Source organism: Penaeus monodon, chromosome 12, assembly GCF_015228065.2.
Source record: "Penaeus monodon isolate SGIC_2016 chromosome 12, NSTDA_Pmon_1, whole genome shotgun sequence".
Classification (NCBI taxonomy): domain Eukaryota; kingdom Metazoa; phylum Arthropoda; class Malacostraca; order Decapoda; family Penaeidae; genus Penaeus; species Penaeus monodon.
In genome coordinates, this window is record NC_051397.1 from 7,908,788 (window position 1) to 7,916,287 (window position 7,500).

The following is a 7,500-nucleotide window of genomic DNA, read 5'->3' on the forward strand; positions in this document are numbered from 1 at the left end:
CTGCCTCTGTCTGCCCGTCTGTCTGTCCGTCTATCTGTATGTCTATCTGTCTGTCTGTCTGTCTATTTCTCTCTCTCTCTCTCTCTCTCTCTCTCTCTCTCTCTCTCTCTCTCTCTCTCTCTCTCTCTCTCTCTCTCTCTCTCTCTCTCTCTATATATATATATATATATATATATATATATATTTATATGTGTATGTGTGTACAAACACACACACACACACACACACAGATATATGTATATACATATCTATATATCTCTATCTATCTATCTATCTATCTCTCTCTCTCTCTATATATATATATACTTTATAAATATTTATATATCTATTTATTTATTTATTTATTCATTGTCTATGAATGTATATTAATTCAATAACAAATTTCTATTATATTTTGTGATACAAAATATTCTATATTGTCTTTTTACACAATAAAGTGTAGAGTATTTAGTTTAGTGGACATGTCAGATGAAGTGGGCTAATCTGAAAATATGATAAACTTAATTGTACTATTGTGCAAAAGGGACAAGGTATCATATAGATTATGCAAATACTCCATGGAGATGCTCAGGGTATATAGCAACTGACAAATAACATGATACCGACATGTTATCCTACAAGACATAGTATTTTTTAATAAGCTCTGAACTGCTAAAACCTCTGTTATAGTTACATAGACCAAGGATGATTAACGGATAGAATACACGTATAAATATTTATTATGTTAAATTGTTACATATAAAAATATAATAAGTACAAAATTACAAGTGACAAACGTTTAGTCAGTTTGAAGTCACGTGACTAAGTCAGTTGTCCAGCCTGTTTTGTATGGTAGTCCGTCGGCTTCTTGTGTCCAGGCTGCGTGGTTGTATAAGAGTGTATTGGCATGTGTATCTTACTATACAAATTATGTACATAGACAAGCTTGAACATTAAAGCATCTCTTATACCGAGGTTCAGGTACGTCAGCTGTCGAGGGGGGATGAGTGCCATTAGAGAGAGCATCACCACAGGGCCATGAGCGAGTCGTTGGGGTCGGGGTCATTGGTGTCAGGGGCTGTCATGAGTCTCGCTGACACGGTCGTCGAGGCTCGGGTCGTGCGTCTGGCAGTGGCACGTTGGTTGTGAGGTCGCAAGGACACCCATGTGGAAGTCAAAGGTCGTGGTCGTGGTCGTTCAATGGACTGTGTTCGTCCGCTGAGGCCAGGGTCCAGCCCGGCCCTCAGACGGATCGCAACAATAATAATGAATGAAATAAATAACAAATAAATAACCAAGGAAATGCTTCTGTAACATGACGTCACGCTAGCGGCATTTCCTGCGGGAGAAATGGTGCTATCTAGTCGTACTTGGTGATAGCATCGAGGACAAGGCTTGTGAGGCTCTGCACGGCGGAGGTGTCCCACAGGGCGCGGGCCTGGTTCACGTAGCCGCTGTAGGAGTCGTAAACGTCGTCGCTCTCCCTGCGCAGGAAGCCCGTGACGTCAGTGCCGATCAGGGTCTTGAGGTCACCCTCGCCGCTGACGAAGTAGACTGAAAAAAAGAAGGAAAAAAAAAGTGTTAGGCATATGATACATACGGAAAAAGGGTGTTCGGTAAACAATATGTATGGAAAACATCATAACACGCATTTCCCGAGCATGAGTGACAGGTCGAGGGCGGACTTACTGCCGAGCATAGCGAGGGCGATGATGGCGAGGACGAAGTTGGCGATTTCCAGGGGCTTGACGAGGAGGCTGAAGAAGGCGGCCTTGATGCTGGACAGGGCGGCGAAGGCGGTTCCAAGGGCTCCGAGGCCGGCGGCGGCACCTCCCAGGCCAGCGGCAGTGCCTCCGAGGGCGGCGGAGAGGTCCACGGGGGCAGTGAGGTTGAGGTTAAGGTTATTGAAGAAACCTCCGATGTTGCCGAGGCCGAGAAGGAGCTGGCTGAAGGGGTCTACCGTGCCGATGGCGATGGAGGTCGTGTTGAAAGTCTGAAAAGAGTGGCGTTGTTGGATGAATGACGATGCGAACAGAGTCCTTCAGTCTATCCCTCTGGTGTTTTTTTCCATCTATATCCTTCAGTATTACGTACGCAGAGATCGCAACGGACTTACCCTTGAGTCCAGCTCCTGCAGGGGGATCTGACTCTGCTTCTATGGCTTGCGTAACGGAGGCAGTGCCTACCAGCAGTAGGGTTAACCACACTGGACTCATGACTCTGTGAAAGAAAAATACCTTTATGATCAACATGTTAAACGCAAATATATCCATACCAAAGAAATAACAAAAACCAACTCCTAAATTCCAACATATGATATGCCTACTACTACAGTGTTCCAAGGTAAAAGGAGACTCTTCAATGAATCCTTTCTTTAGCGAGCAACGGAAGGTGACTGAGCTGCGTGAGTCAGCGAGCCGATATATGTAGTCGCCTTCGCTCCCCCCTCCCCCTTCCCCCTTGCCCCTCCCTCCTGATCCGCGCCCGTGACCGCCATTCAAGATCATGTCCTTGGCTTTTTAGGATTTTGTTTTGGGAGTCCTCCTACTCCCGGCGTTTTTTTTCTTTTGTTATGTTACGACTAGTAGGTTTAGGTTTGAGCACTATCTTTATAAATACGTATGTATGTATTGTATATATATATATATATATTATTATAATATATATATATTAATATATTATAATATATTATGTATATGTGTGTGTGTGTGTGTGTGTGTGTGTGTGTGTGTGTGTGTGTGTGTGTGTGTGTGTGTGTGTTGTATGTATGGATATACAGTATATGTAGCCTTCTACTTATGCCTACTGTGTCTATCTATTATCTCCCCCCCTCTCTCTCTCTCCCTCTCTCCTCTCTCTCTCTTTCTCTTTCTCTCTGTCTCTGTCTCTGTCTCTGTCTCTCTTCTCTCTCTCTCTCTTCTCTCTCTCTCCTCTCTCTCTCTACTTTTCTCTATATATAATATACATATATAATATACATATATATATATAAATATATAGTACAGATTCAACTTAACTTTCTGATATATAAACTAACCATAAAGTAATAATGAACCATAATTCGAAAAACGTTTTTCCTTCCCTTTTCTCGAAAAACGTATAATCTTATAGAACCTAAGACTCGTGGACGTTATACTCACATATATTTCTTCTACGGCAGCGCACTCCGACGCTTTTAGACAGGACTAGCTTAGGGGGACTGAGACACTGGCAACTGAAACACCTTTATATACCTTTCGGCCGCGCACTCCTGACCTGGTAAGCCTGAGTTGCCTATTAAAGCTTTCTCGAGCGCTATTTTGACGTTGCATATCGCTAACGTTTTTCTTCCTTTTGGAATTTTGAAAAATAATTTCTTCTGACGGATAGGCATTCATTTTTTGCTTTCATTTTCAGGTCGTTTTATAAAAACTTTATCGAATTTAATCCTTTTCATGGAGTGTTATTGAGGATCATGTCCTACAGTGTGTCTGAGCGCTGACCTACAGATGGCGCGCCTTGGTGGTTGGACATAACGCGCTCAGGTGTTCCTTCCTCTTCTCCCATAACTTCTCTTCCCTTTGCTCTTACTACCTTCTTCTCCTCTCGTTCTTCCCTGCTGCCTTTCCTTCTCCTTCGTATATTCTTTCTCTCATTTTCTTCGTTCTCTTCATTTCCCTCTCCTCATTTTCTCATTCTTCTCGTCTTTCTCTGCTCCCTCTTCGTCTTGTCCCTCTCCTCTATCCCCTCTCCTCCTTCACCTCTCTCTCTCTCTCTCTCTGTCTCTCTCTCTCTTATCCCTTCACTATCTCTCCTTCATCCTCTTATTTATTTTTCAGTCTTGCACTCACTTCTCCATACACACAGGAAATGTAGAGTCACGCGTTACATACTTAATTAGCTTTCACGGTGAACGGAACGCAGGTCGAAATACCATTCACGGGCGGGCTAGAAAACTCGAAAAAATCTTGGTCAGTCGAACGTCTCCTGTAACTGTGCATATCTTTAAGATTCTTCAAATTATTTGTTAGAAAATAGATATTCGACATAAAATTAATGTGTATGTAACATATTAGGACAAAAAACAACAGCACTGCTAATGATAGTAATGGCAATCATGATAACGTTAATGATTATAACAGTAGTAAAGTTAAGGAAATTATGATCACAGTGTTTATAAATGATAATGGTATTAGCAGTAACGATGATTAGATCAATAATACCCTACAGTGATAGCAATAATATTCATGCCTTAAAAAAGTAGCATTAACAATAATCCCAATTACCAATTCAATAGCAATTATATATCCTTTTCCAATCATCCTCGCTACTTCTCCTAATTTCCCATATAACAATGATATCAACCTCAGGATCCAACAAAGACAAAACATTTATGATCTCCCTGATGCTTTGTGGTTAGGAAGTAAGTCATTCGAGTGCTTGAGTCGTACCACAGCTTACGCCAGTGACTTCAGCAATACGCAACAGTAATAAAGTGTTCTGGAAAGGAAGCGGGGAAGACGTGGGTGAAACACGCTCTTACGTAGGCATGCGGGTGTGGTTGCGAGCCTGTATTGGTCTCCTCCCTTCATCTTCATCTTCTTTTTCTTTTCGCATGTCTCCCTCTTTCTATCTTCTCTTTTTTTATTTGCCTTTCCGCTCTGTTCTTCTCTCTCTTGCTTCTGTCATGTCTCCTTTTCTTTCTTCCTCTTTCATCTCTCTCCATGTTTGTTCTTCCTTCTCTCACACTCTCTACTTCTACCTGCTCTCTGCTTCTTCTGTCTCCTCCTTTTTCCATCCTCCTCTTTTCTTCTCCATCCCCTTTCTCTTCTCCCTCTCTCCCCCCCTTCTCTATTCCCCCACTCCTCATTCTCTCTCATTCTTATTTCTTTTCATTCCTCCCTCACTCTCCTCCTTCTCCACCCCCTTCACTCTCCTCCTTCTCCCTCCTCCTGTAATCTCCTCTTTCTTTTCTTTCCCCCTTCTCCCTCCTTTTTCTCTTCCTTTTCTTTTCTCTCCTCCCCTCCATCCCTTTCAATTCTTTGTTCCTCTCCGTTAATATTTCGCCTTTTTCCTTCGTCATCACCTTTCCCTTGGCAAGCCCTCCATCTCTCTTACTCTCCTAATTTTCTATGCCATGCACTTCACTCCCTTATCATTTCCCAGACTCCATTAGCCTATCTCTGGTCGTCTTAGCATCTCCCCATCCCCCTTCATATCTCCTTTAGCATTTTCCTCTCTTAAGCATCTCTCTCGACCTCTTTCAGTCTCCCTTCCCCTTTGCTTTGGTATCTCCCTTAGCATCTCTCATCTCCCTTATCATCACCCATTGCCGCGAGCATCTGGCCATCTCCCATGGTAACTCCTCTCCCTCAGCTTCTCCACATCTCTCCTAGCACCTCTCCACATCCTTTAGCATCTTCCCATCTCCATTAGCATCTCCCCATCTCCCTCAACATCCTCCCCATCTCCCTCAACATCCTCCCCATCTCCCTCAACATCCTGCCCACATCCCACAGCATCCTCTCCCTCTCCCTTAGCATCCCCACCCCCCATCTCTCATCTCTAGGCATCCCCTAAACACATTCTTTTCCCTCCCCACCCCTCTCCCCCGTCCGCCTCCTCCTGCCAGAGATGACCTACAGACGCAAGAGGAAGAGACTGCGTATTCCCCGACTTTAACTCTTTCCCCGAGTGGAGAACTGACACACACACACTCTCGCCTCAAAGGGTCGTTGCCACGCACTCTTCCCGCATGTCGTATTGTTAATTCTTTCGTAACTTCTCTCTTTGTTTGCCAAGACGTAAAGTTGTGTGGACTTTACTGGACATGGCAACGTTCTCTGCCTAGTCATTGGTGTAATAAAAAGGAAGATTAGTAGGGCAGGAGAGGGTTTTTTCTCTTTCTCTCTCTCTCTTCCTTTCTCACTCTGTCTCTCTCTCTCTAGCTCTCTGTCTCTCTGTCTGTCTGTCTGTGAATATATATATATATATATATATATATATATATATATATATTATATATGGTATATATATATAATATATTATATATATATATATATATATATATATATATATATATATATATATATATATATATATATATATCACTCCATCTCCTTCTCGCTCTTTCCCTCTCTTCCCACCCCTCTCTCTTTCTCTTTCTCTCTGGAACGAACGCCAGATCCCACCTTAGCACGAGAACAAAACACAGAGTCACAGTCCTAATTAATAATAAATACTTCATTAAACACAAAATACGTTTTCGGGGTTCTCATCCTCGACCACAACAACAAGGTACGCCAAGTAGGACACAGTATGAATGATTTCCTGTGCAATTCAACACGGTTTCATGACGTTTAGCTACGGGATCAAAACCGTCAGTCTCTCTCCAGCTGATATGAAGAGGTTATGACCTCTGCATCACAAGGGAGGAAGAGGGTAATTTTTTTTTCTGTTTTCTTCCTTTTTCTTCTTCCTGGAGTTGCTGTTGTTTAATTGCTCATGTTATCTCAGTCATTATGTCTCGTTTTATATGGGCAAACATCTGCCGGATGTGTGTGAGGGTAATGAACATCGTTTTATATAGTGTTTAGTCGCCATTAAGGTATCTTGAATTTGTCACATTAAGTCACGAGTAACAGCATGTTCAACCACGCTTAAGTCACGCTTCATCTCTCTTAAAAAAAGGGAAGGTAGAGAGAGAGAGAGAATAAAATAAAGATAGATAATTTTTACCACTGTTCGTAGTGTTATTTTTAGCAAATAGAGAAAAGAAAAGGAAATGGGAAGTTCTATTATTCACATAAAGACTAAATGGAGGGAAGGCAGGAAAGGAAAGAAAACAGAGAAATTTTATTATTTATGCAACGGGAAAATTGGGAGAAAGAGAGAAAAAGGAAAGGATAGAAACAAAGGAAATTATATCGAAGAAGAAGAAAGAAAAGAAGAGAAAGGAAAGAGAGAGAGAGAGAGAGAGAGAGAGAGAGAGAGAGAGAGAGAGAGAGAGAGAGAGAGAGAGAGAGGGAGAGAGAGAGAGAGAGAGAGAGAGAGAATATATATATATATATATATATATATATATATATATATATATATATATATATATATATATATATATATATATAAGTTATACACCTGACTGATGAGAAATTTGGAGACAAGAGCAGAGGTTCGTGACATTTTCTATTACGAAAAGAAAACCCTTGACAGTGACCCCGAGTGCACGAGGAAGAGAGTGATAACCCACCACTGCCTGGTACCCACAGCCCCCTTGGCCCGTCTACTGGGGGGAGGGGGGCACGCTCCTAGGGAGGGCCTCCTGCGACTCATTACGGGTTTGGTGCATGAAAAGACCTCCGTCTTCATAGGGTCTGCTGTGCGTATTTTATTTCTGTACCTCTCACTCTCTTTACGTTTTGTAAATACAGATATGTACGTATATGTATATATATATATATATATATATATATATATATATATATATATATATATATATATATTACATATACACACACATATATATATTGTATACACACACAC

At 41.8% G+C, this 7,500-nt stretch overlaps 1 pseudogene; it reads right to left on the bottom strand.

The window, feature by feature from the left end:
• Positions 1 to 701: 701 nt before the first annotated feature.
• On the bottom strand, positions 702 to 2,195 carry LOC119579766 (annotated as a pseudogene).
• Between the last annotated feature and the right edge of the window lie 5,305 nt (positions 2,196 to 7,500).